This window comes from Nyctibius grandis, chromosome 3, assembly GCF_013368605.1.
Source record: "Nyctibius grandis isolate bNycGra1 chromosome 3, bNycGra1.pri, whole genome shotgun sequence".
Classification (NCBI taxonomy): domain Eukaryota; kingdom Metazoa; phylum Chordata; class Aves; order Nyctibiiformes; family Nyctibiidae; genus Nyctibius; species Nyctibius grandis.
The window spans coordinates 3,844,580-3,863,323 of record NC_090660.1 but is presented as its reverse complement, the minus strand read 5'-3'; the positions used below and the strand labels follow the sequence as shown (position 1 = coordinate 3,863,323).

At 43.6% G+C, this 18,744-nt stretch overlaps 1 protein-coding gene across 6 annotated transcripts in view; it reads left to right on the top strand.

The window, feature by feature from the left end:
- Positions 1 to 18,744, top strand: part of TNS3 (tensin 3) — a 256,330-nt gene that overhangs the window by 208,453 nt on the left and 29,133 nt on the right. The gene's annotated exons all lie outside the window — the stretch shown is intronic.

Here is an 18,744-nt window from a genome sequence, read left to right as displayed (position 1 = left end):
ATATTTTCAAGTCTTTATTGTCACAGACCTCCTTCCCTTTGTGCCACTGATTATAATACAGTTCTTAACATACCTTTCAAATACAAACATGGAAATTTTGTATCTTGTCTGGCCTGTAGAGAAAGAAGCAATGCTTGTTATCAGCTATTTCAGTCACGTAATCCAAATTCACAGCAAAGGTAATTGTGTCCCATCTCACGTGCTGAATAGATGAACCGTTTCATTTAATTCGCATCCATCTGAATGGTGGAAAATGTTGTAACAGAAGAACCAAATTGAAGCTGTCAGGGAGCATACTGTACAACCAGTCTATTTAGATCATTGCTAAGGACCAGTCAGCTTACCAAGTAGATGCATGAAGAGACTCGTAAATACCTGCATGTCAAAGAACTGTTTTCAGACGTCACTCAGGAAATTGATGCATTTTGGAAACTTCAGGTTGAGTTACTCTGAGAGGAAAAGGCAGGTCAGAAAAAGCCCGTGGGTCACCAGAAGAGAATACCAAAGCAAGGGAGCGTTAGCCCTGACGGTCACAGCTCTGGCGCTTTACAGTCTGAGGAACCCTCCACCTGCTCCCCCAACCCAGTGCTGAGGGCTGTGAGTTCAGCAGGCGTGAGCATTGCAGCCAGGAAAGTAAATATAGTGACTTCAATGCAGTGACGTTATATGTGATCACTCAGGCCTTGACAGCTCTGTGCAGTCATGCTATTAAAGCCAGTGGCATTTACAACTGTGATTGTCTTCTCAATTTTCCACCAGCTCAACCTAAATCTTAGACATTTTCTAAATCGCATTTAGAAGGAGCTTCTTCCATGCAAATCTAATAGCCAATTAGATTATTCATACGTCACGGCAGAGGTCTAAGGTTGTTTCATCCTTCTGCATGATTTGAACCAGGACTTGAACCAGGCTTTCCTATGCAAGTCTGAAAACGTGATGCTTTTGAGCCAAATTTCTCTTTTTGACTTAGTTCATACACATTATTATTTAATACAAGTTAGAATAATGGTAGAGCAGGCTTCTCACAGGAGGAAAACTTGAATTCAGATCTGTGGCCTGATATGGAGGAGGTCCTCTGAATAGGATTATTAGACTACTTGAAGTCTGTAAGTGTGAAACTCACGTAAAAATATTCCTTTGGTCTGGAATTGTCAGTTTTCTATAGCACCATAAAACCTTCCCTGTGCAGTGTTTATTCCCTAGCCTTAGGTGACCAAAGGGACATGATTCTTCCAAAGCTCATGTTTCCCATGAGCAAATCCAGGTTTGTGCCCTGGTGTTTTGAATTCCATTCAGCAGCAATACATCTGAAAGTTTAATTGTGCAATGTGCAGCTTGCATCCTTCCTAGAGCTCTAGTCCAAAGGCATTTTCTCTTGAGAGAAAGCAGTAGCATTATCTGGTGTTTATTGATTTATTTAAGGGTTTTTTATGTGTGCCATCCAAGATAACTGACTGTACTTGGAATATGCATCTATTAGCTGAAAAGATGATAGCATTTCAAAGGTGCTGAACACAGTTTTCCATTATCTTCACTGGTATCTATAAGAGCTCATCATCTCTAAAATTCAGGCAATAAAACAAACAGTGTAATTCTGAAGTAAATGCTAAAAAAAAAGTTGTTTACATGATCAAATTATTATACAGAAAAAAATGCATTCATACAAGCCAGCGGCCCGGCGGAAAGAGACCTGGGGGTGCTGATCGACAGCCGGCTAAACATGAGCCAGCAGTGTGCCCAGGTGGCCAAGAAGGCCAATGGCATCCTGGCCTCTATTAGGAATAGTGTAGCCAGCCGGTCTAGGGGAGGGATCGTCCCTCTGTACTCGGCACTGGTGAGGCCGCACCTTGAATCCTGTGTCCAGTTGTGGGCCCCGCACTTCAAGAAAGATGTTGAGGTGTTGGAGCGAGTCCAGAGGAGGGCGACCAAGCTGGTGAAGGGTCTGGAGGGTCTGACCTCCGAGGAACGGCTGAGGGAGCTGGGGTTGTTTAGCCTGGAGAAGAGGAGGCTCCGAGGTGACCTTATTGCAGTCTACAATTACCTGAAGGGAGGTTGTAGTGAAGTGGGAGTCGGCCTCTTCTCCCAGGTAACTAGCGATAGGACAAGAGGATATAGCCTCAAGCTTCGCCAGGGGAGGTTCAGGTTGGACATTAGGAAGAATTTCTTTTCAGAAAGGGTTATTAGACATTGTAATGGGCTGCCCAGGGAGGTGGTGGAGTCACCATCTCTGGATGTGTTTAAGAAAAGACTGGACATGGCACTTAGTGCCATGATCTAGTTGACATGGTGGTGTCAGGGCAATGGTTGGACTCGATGATCCTAGAGGTCTCTTCCAACCTGGTTGATTCTGTGATTCCGTGATACACAAGTCAAAGACGTTCTGCAATTTCAGATTTACAGACCTGCGAATTTTGAGTGAGGACACAGAGGAAATAACGCATTCAGTCCCACTTAAGTGTTTACAGTCTGAAGGCCAGATTGCTCTGTTTTTTAAGATGCTGTTCTCCTCTGTGTTAATTATCTTCATGTTTATTCCCTCTTGCAGAAGAGGAGAAAGCTAAATTAGTTTGTGTTTCTCTATGCGTGGGTTAGGCATGTTATTTCACAAAGCCATTCATATTCAGAGACCTAGTAGACAAAATCTGAAATGCACTATCACTTGAGATTGACTCCCACGTTTCTGTCAATCGTGGGAGTAGCAAGGAAAAATATGCCATTCCTTCACAAATCACGGAGTCTGCTGAATTTGCATCTGAGGGCCACAGCATAGCCACCCTCATACAGGGCTTCCTGTTGGAGAAAGGTACGTTACAATTCAAGCCCTGCATTTTAAACTACTTTGGATAGATCTTGCACTGTGGTTTAGCCTGGAGAAGAGGAGGCTCAGAGGTGACCTTATTGCAGTCTACAACCACCTGAAAGGGAGGTTGTAGTGAAGTGGGAGTCGGCCTCTTCTCCCGGGCAATTAGCGATAGGACAAGAGGACACAGCCTCAAGCTTCGCCAGGGGAGGTTCAGGTTGGACATTAGGAAGAATTTCTTTTCAGAAAGGGTCATTAGCCATTGGAAGGGGCTGCCCAGGGAGGTGGTGGAGTCACCATCTCTGGATGTGTTTCAGAAAAGACTGGACATGGCACTTAGTGCCATGGTCTAGTTGACAGGGTGGTGTCAGGGCAACAGTTGGACTCGATGATCCCAGAGGTCTCTTCCAACCTGGTTGATTTTGTGATTCTGTGATGGCTGTGATGAAACTGGAAACCTTGTGTACTTTACCTAGGAGAACTGTACACAAGCGTGGCTATGTAGGTAAATACTACCACCTGGCAGAGGATGGAGGACCTGATCCTTGTCTCTGTGCTGTGCCTGGCACAGCCGTGAAACCAATTCTCCTTGCCAAATAACAGACCTTCTCCTTTTGGCATGGCATTATGTCACAAACTGGGCTCAGCTAAACCCAACCAGTTCCTCACCTGAGATATCCAACACTCCCCTCCTCTTCCTAACTCTTACTTCTATGCAATAAAATTTCAGTCTGGCCCTTTATATCTCCTGGCTTTAGAGTTTCAGATATTTTTTTTTCTTCTGTGGAACTCATCTCAGTGGGTTGAAACTTTGAACTTGTGACAGAAGGACAAACAAAAGGTGAGTTTTCCTGTCAAGTGCCTTTTGTTTGTCATTAAAAGTGTTCATGTCAGAGGTTTTCTTGATGAACAGCCACCTAAGTATAACCAAGTCTGATTCTGTTAGAAAGCTTCATGCAAAAAAAGACCTTAACAAAGGGTGGATTTGATAAAATGTTGACAAAACTCAAGTTTTTAAATTATTTTAATTACCTGGTTTCTACTTACGTTACATTCATACATCACTTTGGCAATGAACACTTTCTAATTTAACCCAGCCTTAATGTGGTATCTCAGACTTCTGTTGTCTTCTTGTTTAACTGTTACTATCCCTGTTCTTGTCTAATTCAGGAAGTGTAAATAGCCGAACCAGCAAAGCTTCCATGACTTGAAAATCAGGAAGGAAATGAGACATCCAAGGGTTTCCTGTGATTACAGTGCTTTTTATGCAGAGCCAGGAATGCTTTCTATGGAGAGCAAATTTTTCTAATAATTAGTGTTTATAGGAGTTGGAAGACTGTGTTTGACTGCATTTGTCTCTGCCAGGAAGCATCCAAGACAAAGAGAAAGTGTGGTGTTATAATAAATTAATCAAAGTAACTGATGGCAGTTCTGGACTGCTGCATTAATAACCTCTACTGCCCCTGTGTCCCTCATTTTTTACCTGGTAGTATGATGTGTATCACAACTAATCCTTGCTATTTGGGTCTCCTGGGTGCAACCTTTACGAAATAATTTAATAGGAGGAGCTGCTCCACTGAAGAAAATCAGTGGTAGGAGTGAATATTCTTATAAAGGAATAGTTTGATTTACATTACCTTTTGGTCTGTGGAAGAAAGCAAAATTCTAATTAGTTTACCAGTACTCATCTCTATAATCAAGCCAATTTGTATATTTCAAAGCTATCAAAAGGGTTTAATACACACGTTCAAAATATGTTGCCATTAGAAATTGGAAAGCAATTGAGTAATTCATTACAGGAAAGCTTTAAAAGGTCGTATTTGTTTCTGTCTATATCAAGTAATTCCCTACAGTCATCCTTCAGAAAATCCAGTGCCCTGGGACACTGAAGAACAATCTGAGGAGGAAATGTGCTGCCCATCACAGCGCTCCAGTGTTTCCACTCATCTTCCTGACCTGTAAATAAAACCTGCTCTGAACAATGATAGGGCAACGTTGAATGCAACACAGCAGGGCTGCACGTGGTGTTTTGTGAAAGAGATCTTGGGAAGTGAGTCAAACTTTATTCAGAGAGCTGGATGCTAAATTTATCGGGGAGCGCGGAGCCAGTTTGGCTTTACAGAGCAGCTGGTCTTTGGTCCACGTTAAAAAGCATTTTGCTGTCGGTTCTCAGTTTTGTGTCCTGCGTCTCTGAAAGAAACAAGAGGTCAAATGAAGGGGGGGGGGGGACTGGGCATCTGCTTAAAAAAAAAACAAACTACCACCAACTTGTGTGCTGGGAAGGGCAGGGAGCTTTTCGTCCCCGCGGAGGATGCGCTGGGAGCGGCGCTGTGCGTGCGGGAGCCCCGGCGAGAGCCGGGCGGGGGCGGGGGGGGAGTCAGTTCGGATGAGGTGGAGTCAGCAGAGCAGGGATGCACTGACTGGGCAGTCTGGCCCCGCAACAATCGGGGGATTATTTTCCGCCTGGGCGGAGTGAACTGTGGCTGTCGTCAGCTGAGCGCCTGTATTGAGAGCGGGAGACACCGGAATGCTCTTTGCTGGGAGGTTGTAACGCGCGGGGGACGGTGGATGGTGTTAGAGCTGCCAGAGGTGGGACATGGCTTGTCCCAGGCCTCGGCGTGGCGGAGCGGCTCGCCCGGCTGCTGCGCATCCCTGAGCGCCGGCGGCGCGGCCGGAGGGAACGAAGGTTCCGCGCAGCCCGTGCGCCATGAGAGCGCTTCTGTCATGGTGGCTTCCGTAGGTAGGTGCTTGCTTTCCTGCTCTACCTCCTTTTTTGTCCCTTTTCCTCAGTCTCAAAACTCGTTTTGTGCGGCTCGTGTTTCCCTGGCCGCGTTCCCAGCAGCGCGCAGCGGTGGTGAAACGCGATCGCGCTCGGTGTGTGCGCGGTTGTCCGCGCTGTGAGCGGTGGGGGGAGGCGGGGGTTAAACGGAGCGAAACCGCTTCGGCAGGGCCCTGTCAGAGCTCGTCGGGGTCCCTGCTCGGGTCGGGGGGTTCACGGAGCATGCGGAGTGCTTCTGTGGTGGTTGCAAACTCTGAAGAAGGAAGGGGAAGAATTATGGCTTGTGTGGTTATGGAGCAACATTTGGAGTCCGCAGAGCGATTGAAAAGCTTTGCAGACGAGTTGTGTCAGCGTGAGCTTTTTTTTCTGTGTCAGTGTGAGCTTTTTTTCTGTGATGGTTAACGGAGGCAGGGTTCATGAGCTTTGTGAAGCTGCATTTCTGCTGAGGAAGGCGGCTTCAGTGTGGTGGTGGGTTGTTCTAGAAGTAGGAACTGCCTGGAACATCCATAATCGCTGACTACGTGCAAGAACTTTTGTCTAAGCTGATGCTTTTTCCTCCCCCGAGGAGTTCACAGTAATGTTATAGCAGCATTAAATTTCCTTTCAAAAGCATGAAAAATGAACTGACTTTGTAAACATAAGTCTTTCCCGAACGAGGAAGATCACATAGTTTTCCTGTTTTCTTGCTTAATGAGAAAAACAGTTTATTGTGCCACAAGCACTGTCAGAGTAATCCTGATTCAGGCAGTACATGTAAAATATTCTTGCTTTCTTACTCCAGATCTGAATTTTCCATCAAAATATGATACAGCCCTAGAGCAGCTGACTGTTTTATGGTGTGATGTGCAGGATGCACCAGAAGAGTTTAAGGAGCCTAATTCTTACAGCCTCAATGCAAACAATTTTTCCTTTCAGTCAGTAGCAGCAGATGCTTGTGTAAGGACTGCAGCCCTAAAAGGAGAGTTACAGAATCACAGAATCACAGAATGTCAGGGATTGGAAGGGACCTCGAAAGATCATCTAGTCCAATCCCCCTGCCGGAGCAGGATTACCACGATTCTTAAGAGACAGACCAAGAAAACAACTAATAGCTTCACTTCTCAGTCCTGTTACATGATAGTGAACAACACCAAAGATAAACTGAACTGAGTTGGGTTTAACTGTTTCAATTCCAGATTATTAAAAGCATCTTCTGAAAAATCAGTTCCGGTTCTAAAATAAAAATGGTTTAGGTATACTCCTTCAAAACTGAAAAGCAGCCCTTGCTTTTGGTATTCAGGCTGCAGTGAGCTGGGTTAAGCCATTTGTTACAGGCAGGTGACTCCAGAAATGTGAACAGGTTGAAGAGGGTCACATGTAGTCAGAATTTTTCTGACAGTAGAAGACCAAGCTGGTGAAGGGTCTGGAGGGTCTGACCTCCGAGGAACGGCTGAGGGAGCTGGGGTTGTTTAGCCTGGAGAAGAGGAGGCTCAGAGGTGACCTTATTGCAGTCTACAACTACGTGAAGGGAGGTTGTAGTGAAGTGGGAGTCGACCTCTTCTCCCGGGCAACTAGCAATAGGACAAGAGGACACAGCCTCAAGCTTCACCAGGGGAGGTTCAGGTTGGGCATTAGGAAGAATTTCTTTTCAGAAAGGGTCATTAGACATTGGAAGGGGCTGCCCAGGGAGGTGGTGGAGTCACCATCTCTGGAGGTGTTTAAGAAAAGACTGGACATGGCACTTAGTGCCATGGTCTAGTTGACATGGTGGTGTCAGGGCAACGGTTGGACTCGATGATCCCTGAGGTCTCTTCCAACCTGGTTGATTCTGTGATTCTGTGAACTGGACCAAAGCGAGACTTGTGGTAGGAGGTCTGAACATCAGTTTGATTGCTTCCATTCCTCCTGCTAGGTGAGTACTCTTCAGACATCAAAAGCTGCATACTTGGACCTCTCTGGTGCCTGCTGGCACTGGGGAACTGGGCTGAGACAGGAAAAGGGGAGTTCAAACTCCCTCTTTCCCTCTTTTTTGCCTTAGGAGGAGTAAACAGGATTATACCATGAAATTGAAAATTTCATTGATGAGTCTTGGTGCTTGCTTTGCAGGAATGCCAGAACGTCAGCCCCAAGCTCAGTCCCTTCTTCATTCACTCAGTATTTGCTCCAGTTTGCCCCCTCTACCCCCAGCCTTGCCCCCTTTACTTTGGCTTTGCAGTGGATCTGTCAGTAGACGTGAGTTGCATTTTTCAGTTCAGCACAGACAACCCAGACCTGCGTCTCCCACATCTCAAGCAATTTTAATAGCTAATGAACTTTGGAGCACATGGCAGACATTTTACTCTGTCTTTTCTTGAAAGGTGCTTGGTCTTTCAGGGCATTCTGCCTGAAAAAGTATTACTATTCATTTTGAAGGTACCAATTTGTACACTGATTCCTAGTGGGTTTTTTCCCCTCTAAAACTACTGCAATTTAATTTTACAATTTGATGAAAATTGTCATATTCAGCAGTGTGAATATCTGAAATTCCATTAGGAGATAAACCACTCTAAGAATGGAATTGGCTGTCTCTAAAAGCCACCTAACTAATTTGCTGTGAAAGCTTAGTGCGGGTGTGTTAATGATTATATTCTAATTGTTTTGTTGGATTTGTTTTTGTTTACGCGCTATGGACTGACAGTGGCTCTCTCCTGAAGAGTGTTTTAATAAACGTCACATTTTATATTTGCATGTGACCCGGATGGCTTGAGGAGATGCCTCTGCAGTTGATTTGCATTCCTAACACAGCAAAGCTATGCTTAAAGTCAATAGCAGAGCATCTGCAAGATCTTTTAAAATACATAAGACATGTGCAACTGATTTCTTTAGTCCCTGGGGAAGTGTCTTTTTTTGTTGTTTTTGTGGTACTATTTGGGAAAATAAAACAAATTAGAAGAATAAAGTCCTTCAGAAAAGCGTGATAAGAATTTTACTGCTTTGAAGATGCTCTATTTTAAATTCTATTCAGCAAATATGAGTTATTTGTATTTTGGTATTTTTGAATGAATGTATAATACCAAGCGTCTGTAAAACGGTGTAAGGGTCTGTTAATGGAATAGCTATTTCCTCAGTAGAAAAGAAGATCTTCAGGGCAGGAACTGTGAGTGGGGGCAAATGGGGCCTGGTAGATCATCCTTTTGATACTTATCCCTGTGCAGACAGGGGCAGTGGGTAAGTGCAGTTAATTCCCTGACCCTAGGATTGCCTGGAGATAAGCTGACCCCTGGCACAGCTTCAGAGGCTGCATTTGTTTGTTACTGGCAGGAGGCCGTTATGGGAGCTAGAAGTTGCTGGAATACAGGAATGTCCTAGTGTGCACCCACTCTTGTCATGCATCTTGCCAGCAGGCCAGAATCTCCCATGGAGGTGGCGAAGCGCCAGCCTTGCTCACCCAGTGCTTGGGGAGTACTTGCTGGGGAGGGCCACTCTGCCAAGGATATTTCCTCAAGGGGCAACATGAATGATTTACAGCCCTCTTTAGGCATGAGGCAAGAGTGGATTTCTTTATTCTAAGTACACTTGAAATGTTCCCAAAACACAGTGATTACTTTCTAAATGCACACCATAAATAATCGCATGACATGAGAAGCCTTCAGTACTGCGATGTAGCTTACCTTTAATTACTAGCAGTTTCGGTTCTAACTGTTGAATGTGTTATTTCTTCCACCAGATAAATGTCTCTGAGAAGTACTTTACCACCTCTCCAGATTTGCTGTTTTATTTCCTAGGTTGTTGGCCACCACATTGTGGTGTTTTCTGTAAGAGCCAAGCAAGAAAGATGTTGAGGTGTTGGAGCGAGTCCAGAGGAGGGCAACCAAGCTGGTGAAGGGTCTGGAGGGTCTGACCTATGAGGAACGACTGAGGGAGCTGGGGGTGTTCAGCCTGGAGAAGAGGAGGCTGAGAGGTGACCTTATTGCAGTCTACAACTACCTGAAGGGAGGTTGTAGTGAAGTGGGAGTCGGCCTCTTCTCCCGGGCAACTAGCGATAGGACAAGAGGACACAGCCTCAAGCTTCGCCACGGGAGGTTCAGGTTGCACATTAGGAAGAATTTCTTTTCAGAAAGGGTCATTAGCCATTGGAATGGGCTGCCCAGGGAGGTGGTGGAGTCACCATCTCTGGATGTGTTTAAGAAAAGACTGGCCATGGCACTTAGTGCCACGGTCTAGTTGACATGGTGGTGTGAGGGCAACGGTTGGACTCGATGATCCCAGAGGTCTCTTCCAACCTGGTTGATTCTGTGATTCTATGTAATACATATTCCACAGAGATCCTTCTCAGTACTGTTTGATGAAGCAACTCAAGCTGACCTTTCTAGTGCAGAGATGTTAGTATGTGGATGCCAGGGCCACCATCTTCATAGCTTCTTCAGGTTCAGCCTGACTGATTTGGTTACTTGCAAAGAGAGTTGATCCACTCAAACAGGCATTAGCAGACTCTCCAAACAGTAGTAACTTTGTCTTTTCCTTCACAAACATGAAAAAAAAACACGTTGTATGATTGCTATTGGTGGGTTTTTGAAAAGTGGGGGAACTGCAGGTGCCTCCGTGACGGTACATGATTTTGGCTCGTGACGTGTTCTCCTTCTGAAAGAACATAGGCAATTGAGAAGAGTTATGGGTGTGCATAAAACCCAGCAGATTCCAGGCCAACAGAGAAACTGTCACTAATCCATCCATTAAAAAAAAAATACAGAAAACCAAAACCAAAACCCCCCCTTTTTGTCCCTTAACTGCATGTCCTTTTTTTCTGTCAGTGTGTTACACCAGTGGTCTCCAGAGTGGGGTGTGTGCACCCCAGATGATGCACAGGACGATCCTTTGGAGTGTGGGAAGAAAATATTAACTTCAGTAGTACATGTATACAATTCGTAATGAAATAAATATACATATATTGGGGGTGCTTGTTCAAAAAGTTCTTACTGGTGGGGTAAGGTCTTGGTCCGACCTAGGTACAGATTTTTTTTATTTCATGTTTATCTTAAATAAGGTTTCTGTTGGTCCAGTCCTCAGTTTCACCAACGTCCTAACACTTGTTATCGCCATTCTTAAAGATGGGCTCAATATTATCCCTTTTCTGGTTATCAGTGTGGTTCAGTGAAGCAGAATGTTGGTATGGACATTAACCCTTATTTTAAATTCTTAAATTTTTTTAAGAAAATAAAAAATGTGGATTTCAAAATCTCTTGTGAATTGATAATATTCAGTTGTGGGAGGGGGAGTTAATCTGAGCAAAACAAAGTCTTTATACTCAATTGGTTTGACTTTGTTTTTGCTGTCTAAGGTGAAGTAAAAAAAAAAACATGAAAAGAAGATAAAAACTGTTTCAGTATTTTAGGATTATTTATTTTTTCTAAATAGAGTTTTGAAGAAACACTGGGAAAAGCAGAGGTTCTGTTGCTAGTCAAAGTCAGTAAAGTAGCTGACTAATCTTGTAGTGTAGAATCCAGTTAATTTATAAAATACACTTGTAGAACGTGTTGCAGATTTTCATGCTTCCTCAGAACTCTGTGGCAGTGGAAACTCTATAGCTTGGTGACTGTGGTGGACCATATGACAAGGTGCTAACTCAGCATTTGGTTGCTTCAGGTTTTTGGGGGAGACTGCCTGAGTGAAAAGTAAACTAACGATGACAATCATTATTTCAGTCTACAAGTTGTTGTTTGGAAAGTTTCTTAACAGATACTTGTTTTCTAAAATATAAACCCTCCAAAGCTGTCCTATCAGAAATGTGAAGAACATAAAGCAATTAACTTCTTTTTTTTTGAGGACAATGAACAGGAAGGTGTTTTCTTGCTGCCTGGGGTTGTTAGAGGTTTTTTTTTTCAGTGTGTATGGCTTAGGTCAGCTTACTTGTGTTTAATTCTTCTCAACCAAAAGAAACAGTAATACAGTAATTCAGCTGTTGTTCTCGGAGTTCTTTGTTTAAAACACTTAAGAAACAATGGTGGAAGCTGGCGAGCAGGAACAGCTTGGGGGAATTTAGCCCTGAATGGGAGGTGGAACAACTTGTGTTAGGAAGGATAGCATGTACTGCGTAAAAGATGTAATAAAGTTATTCCCTTCCCTGGCAGCTGAAATTATAAAAGACAAGATCTTAGGCAGCTTTCTTTGATTGCCACATATTCTATGGAAAGGAAGGAACAGGGGGACCAAAGTTGATGCGTTTCGTGGAAGGGAATAATTTGGTTCACTGTATTTTTGTGAAATTGAAAGCAGAATATAGCAAGTATAAAAGGTCAAAGTTTCAGTAAAGTCAGTAGTTTGCAAACTGACGAAAGCAAGAGAGAGTGTCGGCATTATCTCAGTCTGTCTTCCTAATTTGGGCACCGTAGCATTTGGAAAAGCCCGAGAATGAAAGGGAAGATGGCTACCCCGTAAGAACGTTACAATGCTAACGGACTTGGAAAGGTGTTAATTTGTAAACTGGTTCAAGTGGGCCATCTTGCTGTCTCCTTCCTCCATATGCAGGGTTTTAATTTTGACCTTCCCCATGAGCTCTATACAGGTTGCTCAGGAGCTCCTTAGCTTCACCAGTGCCAATTCTGTTGTTAGCGCTCTGTTAGCAGCTGCTGGAGGGACTCTTTTCCAGGGAGCCATATCCCTTTGTCATGAATTCACTACCTCTGCTACTCCATACTCACACAGTTGGAATTGTACGCTCCTTCTCACTTCATCCAGTCCAACTAGCTGTCACTGGATGTTGTACGTCAGTACCTCTCTTCCACTGAAGCTCTCTTCCTTGCTCCAGTTTTTTCTTTGAAACTGTGATTTTTCTAACTGATCTTTCCTTTAACATCTCCCTTGCTGAAATATTGGCAAAATGTCTTAGAAGAACAAATTGTGCCTACTCAGTATCATTAGGTCTGTACTTTGCTTGTTGGTGGGTTTGCTTTCATTGATTGTTTCCCTAATAAAGCTTTTTCCACTTTTTTCCTTTTTTAGATGTTAAGGTTTGGAAAGAAACATATCTAAACAAACCTCTTTCATAAAATGTGCTTAAGATCTTCATCTGGTACTTTTTGTCGTACTGATACACTTCAAGCCATGGAGACATCCCCCATATCTCTAGATATGTTGTTCTGATGCTTAATACTGAAGGGTGGGGTTTTCTTCGATCCTTGCTCTATCTTTCCTTGTATGTGTAACATCGCAGCTCTGAGTTGAGCCTAAATCTTCTGCAAGACATTGAGGTGAATGGCAGAGTAACTTGCTTAATGAGTAATAAAATTTCATATTGGAAAAGGGAAGTGGCCATCTTTTGACCCTTGGTCTTCTGGATAAAATAGAGTTGTATCAGCAGAGACTGTTGTCACAGAAACTCTTACAGTTTCGCCAAATGTGGGAAGGAGAGATGAAGAGCTGACCACGTTGGCAGTAATGTAAACTCCAAATGGTAGCTGGAGCCAGCTGGATGCCAAGCTGCCAAGTGCCATGGGGTTTTTTATGAATGATGGGGAGTATTGTGTGCTTTTTTTCAGAGGTGTTTCACAGGAAAGAACATCTTGAGAATGCTTGTCTGGTAGGACAAGTCCAAGGTGAGTTCTGGGAGAATGAGAAATATCAAGTCCCTAATGGAATGCAATCATCCAAAACCAAAAAAAAATACTTCTTCTGCATAGAGAAGATACCAAACACTCTTCCATTACATCCCTAGATGCCTTCGGTTTTGTCTTTGTAGACGAGTTTGTCAGGAAATCTGTCTAAAGGAATGGGCTTATCAGCTATTAGTGTGAACAGTGAGAGATGGAAGCGGAGGGACCTCTGAATGAGAGTGTTGATACAAAGAGTGTTTCCCAGGCACATCTGATGTGGCTTCTTGCAAGTCTTCCGTTAGGCTGGATTTTTTCATCATTGCTGAAGCCATCAAAGGATGAATCAAGAAACAGACTGTGAAATTTAAAAGTATTGCACAAAGCTTCTTATCCTTCTTCTGCTCTTTAGGGCTTGCTTTAGAGCAGTGTGCTTTTTTGTGTCCATTCAGCTTTTAGGCTGGCCTCAGATAGTTTGGGGGTGGTCAGCTCAGGGTTTTGAGAGCGCAACAGTGACTTAGAGCTCCCTTTCCCCAAAAGATGTAACTGAGGGTCTTGACTGGAGTTTTCAAGCTCATGCAGTGCAGGTTAACTATCACCTACTCACAAAAAGGACTACAAAGATGGGAATGTATGAGACGCTGCTAAAATACAAGGTATGATAGTGGAATGGCTGCTCCTTTCACTTCCCTGACGTTGTTGGACCATTGTCTCCAAAGCTGTGAGGTGATTTTGCCCTTCAGCTGCTACAAGAAAGAGGAAAAGGAATGTTTTTACAGATCTTTCATCGAACCATGGTATGGGTTAAGTCACTGTGTGTTTTTTTTGGTGGAATTTTTTTCAGCATTCCTTTTTCTTTTTTTTTTGTTTTAACAGATTTAGTGGATTAAAATACAAATTAATCTATAACATCTTACTTTATGTTGCTGTACCCTAGGCGCATCCAGGAGTTTCTGCTTACAACTGAAAGAAGCTTGCAACTTTTACAAGTATTTGCCCTTTGCTGCCAAGTGGGACAGTAGAAGAGTGAGCTGGATATTTTTCTGCCTTGCATGTGGGCACATTAGTATCTGTTTTCTTCCTGAATGTCACTTTTCAGTAGTGTATGATGCAAAGAGTCCAGTTCCTCTCTTAGGTTCTACCTGTAAAGTTGATGATCAGTGATAGTAAATGTGGATATGCAGGTCTGACCCAGGTGCATGAAGAGACATGAACATGAATGATCCTGGTTTTGTCACGTCACCTTTTTAAGTAGGGAGCTGCACTTTTCCATCGTCAGTGTTCTGACAGATACAATGGCGTAGATTTAGTAGGGGCCTGCAGCAAGAAGCACCTATGCCTTGCAGCAGACATACCAGGGGAGTTCGTACCATGCATACAGAAATCCTCTAGAAACTATGAGATTGCACTGAGTTAATGATTTCGTGAGCTGAAGGGTTAACAGCAGACGACTGAGTGTGGACTCTTCATCAGACAATAGAGAGGACATAGCTGAAATATTCAGCAAGCTTGTTTTTAATTGAAATATAAACAAAGCTGCTTTCATGGGAAGTGCCTTTCATATATACTTGTTTCTAGCCTAGGAAGAGTTGTACAGAGTTTGTGCTCTTTCTGCAGATTCCATGCGTGGCTGCTAGTGGCTTTTCACTCTTCGTTTAGTTTTTTACACCTGTGAAAATTGGGTGTGAGAATAAATGCTACATTTGTGAGTGTGACAGCATCCTTCCCTCACGCAGTGTTCGGTGCTCTAAGGGTAATAGCAACAGTCCTGAAACAGGGAAGAATTAAGTCTTGGTCCATTTCTTCAAGCAAGTGCTATTATTGGTGGGAGAAGGAGAGGACTTTGCTGTGTAAATGCTTTAGATTAACTCTTATGCACATAGCTGAGATAGTATTAGAGTGGGAGAAGATTTTAAACTATTTCAGAAGGAGTGCCACTACCCTGCCTGCCCCCAGGTTCTTGGTAACTGGAGTCCAGTGACTCCCCTGTATAGTCTGGTATCAGGGGAAGAGATATAGAGGCATGAAAACAAGCGTATGGAGCTAAGCTTGTGATCATAATTCCCATTCCTGCAGGGACTGCGTTAACCTCTGCCATACAGTAGCAGAATCATCTCAACCTGCAGTATAATTGGGAAGCATCTGCAAGTTCACGTGCAGAGATGAGATGTCTGTTGCACTTACGATATTTTGTCTTACACATGCTGCTCTCACAGAATCACAGAATCACAGAATCAATCAGGTTGGAAGAGACCTCTGGGATCATCGAGTCCAACCATTGCCCTGACAGCACCATGTCAACTAGACCATGGCACTAAGTGCCATGTCCAGTCTTTTCTTAAACACATCCAGAGATGGTGACTCCACCACCTCCCTGGGCAGCCCATTCCAATGTCTAAAGACCCTTGCTGACAAGAAATTCTTCCTAATGTCCAACCTGAACCTCCCCTGGTGAAGCTTGAGGCTATGATCTCTTGTCCTATTGCTAGTTGCCTGGGAGAAGAGGCTGACTCCCACTCTACTACAGCCTTGATAGATTCATCTGCCTTTAGGCTAGTGAAAGTTGTGTTTCTGGGGAGACTTTAGTAGTCTTCAGATGTACAACATCAGTTTGACCAACCCACCTTCAACTAATCGTCTTTTTCTCAGATAATAGTTAAGACAAAGTAATATTACTTTATTTATGTTGAAACTATTGCTCAAGGCTTAACATCAGTCTTTATAATACTTGGGTAAACACTCAATCTTTGTAATGCTTGTGTAAACAAGTGCCACTGATTGCAGCAGGAATATGGCCTAAATCATGGGTTTATGCAGCCAGCTTTTTCTGACTGTGTTTGCACCAGTATGAGAATGACTGTAATACATCTGATCTAGTAGATGGATACAGATTCAGATTTCTCTAGCTCTTCCACACCACACACATTTGTGCAGTATTTCCTTAAAGCTCAGTTTTATGGCTGGCAAGGATGTAGTAAAAGTAATGGGTATAGTTAAAAGCCTCTTGCAGTTTTCTCATGTTTCCCTTATCCAATTAGATGTTTGCCCTGTACAGTATGTGTGCTATGTGAGGAATTCAAATGGTTTTCAGTCAGGGCACTGATTTGCAGATTTTCTTATCTCAGGCATTTCTTTTAAGTACCTTGCACCCTCCTCATTCAAATAATAGCAGAGCCAGGCTCTGCTGTGAATTGAAGGGAAAAAAAGATTTATTTAGACTTTTTTTGGTGACTGCTCACAGAAATAGTGAGAACCTTCCTCCTTTCCATTAGAAAGATGTCCTTATGGAAAAGATGCATTAACATGATCTTAACTCTTTGTGTGACTGGAATTGTTTCATAACTTTCTTGTGTTTTTTTTCTCCCTCAATCTTTTGAAGTATATCTACTCAAGAGACAGTAATTAGAGATTGTTTCATCTGTGATCATCTAACTGGGTTCCAGTCCTGCAAGTGTCGAGGTCAATGGAACTATTCAGGTGTATGAAGTTATTCAGATGCTCAGGCGTTTGCAGTATCTTCGTGCGTGGCCTTTTCTGTGGTAGAAAATAGTGCCATTGAACCTGCGTGTTTGTGAATAGGTGTTGGATTGCTTTAGACTATACTAGAATAATTAAGTATAATCCTCATTAGAGCTTGACTGGTTATTAAAATGTACCTGTAAAGGTGATTAAACTGTTTCTGTTTAAAGGTCTTCACTAATAGCATCCACATTATTCCTCATCCAAATGCATCTGTTTTAACTATATCCCATAGTATCTATGTCCAGTATAATTAAGTTGAACATAGTTCAGACTAGAATCAATTTAGAAATCAATTACTCTGATGCTTTTTGCAAGCAATTAGAAAGGAAAAGTTTACAGTTGCTTTACTTTTTTTGTCTGTGTGGTATGAACAAAGTCACACCTGAAACCTGTAGCTGTACTGGTAACTAAACCCTATTCTGCTCTGTGCTGCTCAACTGCCTTTCAACCCCAGTTCTATCCTTTTCATGTGAGTAGAAGAGCGAGAGAAGACTGGCTCCCTCATCTTCATTCCCTCCCATCAGGTTTTTATACACAGTGATAACATACCCCTGAGCCTTCTCTTCTCCAGGCTGAACAGTACCAGCTCTCTCAGCCCCTGCTCCTATGAAAGATGCTCCAATTCCAGTGGTGCTCCAGGCATCTTTGTGTCCTTGCACTGGACTTGCTCAGGCAAGTCCATGTCTGTCTTGTACAGGAGAGCCCAGAAATGGTCACAGAGCTCCAGTTCTGGCCTCACTAGTCCTAAGCAGAGAGGAAGGGTCACTTCCTTTGACCTGCTGGCAACATTCTTGCTGATGCAGCCCAGGATACTGTTGACTGCTTTTGCCATGAGGTTTCATTGCTGGCTCATGGTCAGCTTGCTGTCCACCAGGACCCCCAGGTCCTTCTCTGCAGAGCAGTCTTCCAGCCAGTCCGACCCCCAGCATGTACTGGTGACTGGGATTGTTCCTTCCCAGGTGCAGGAGTTTGCATTTCCCCTTGTTGAACTTCTTGAGATTCCTCTTGGCCCATTTCACCCACTTCTAAATGGCAGCACAACCATCTGGTTTATCAATCACACCTCACCATTTTCTATTGTCTGCAGTCATGCTGATGAAACTTTATGGCATCATCCAGGTTAAGGAGGTGTTGAACAGTATTGACCCCAGTATCAACCCCTGGGGTATAATGCTAGTGACTTGCCTCCTAGTGGACGTGGTGCAGCTGCTCACAAGCCTCTGGGACCAGCCATTCAGCCAGTTTTCAGTCCACCTCGCTGTCCACTTATCTAACCCATGCTTTGTCAGCTTGTTTATGAGAATGTTATGGGAGACCGTGATAAAAGCCCTACTAAAGTCAAGATAAGCAACATCCATTGCTCTTCCCTTAGCCCCTAAGCTAGTCAGTTCACTGAAGAAGGCTATCAGGGTGGATAAGCATGATTTTCCCCTTTGTAAATCCATGCTGACAACTCTCAATCGTCTTCTTTTCTTTCACGTGTTTGGAAATGGTTTCCAGGGTTAGTTGCTCCATCACCTTCCCAGAGACTGAGATTAGGCCAGCCACGCCTGCAGTTCCCCAGATCATCCTTCATGTCCTTCTTGAAGACAGGAGTGATGTTTGCTCCCTTCCAGTCTTCAGGAATCTCTCCCAATCGTTGTGACCTTTTAAAGATTATTGAGAGTGGCCTTGCAGTGGTATCAGCCAGCTCCCTCAGCTCTTGTGCATGCAACCTGTCAGGCTTCAATGGAGTCACGCATGTCCAGTTTGTTTAAGTGCTCCTTTGCTTGGTCCTCCTCCACTGAGGGTAAGTCTTCCTTGATCCAGATTTTCCCTGTGGTCTCAGGGGCTTGAGTTTCCCAAAGGCCTGTCTTACTGGTAAAGACTGAGGTGAAGACGGTTTTGAGTACCTCAGCATTTTCTGTTTCATTTTCCACCACGTCTCCTGTGCCATTTATCAGCGGGCTGAATTAATACTCCAGTTTTCTCTCACTTTGGTGTTTAAGTGCACACTGACAGTGTGTATAGTCACATAGGACACTTGTCTAGACATATCTGATTAACGCTGTGGAATGCAAAACAACTTGGAACAGACGGGTCTGTTCTCATCTTTAGGG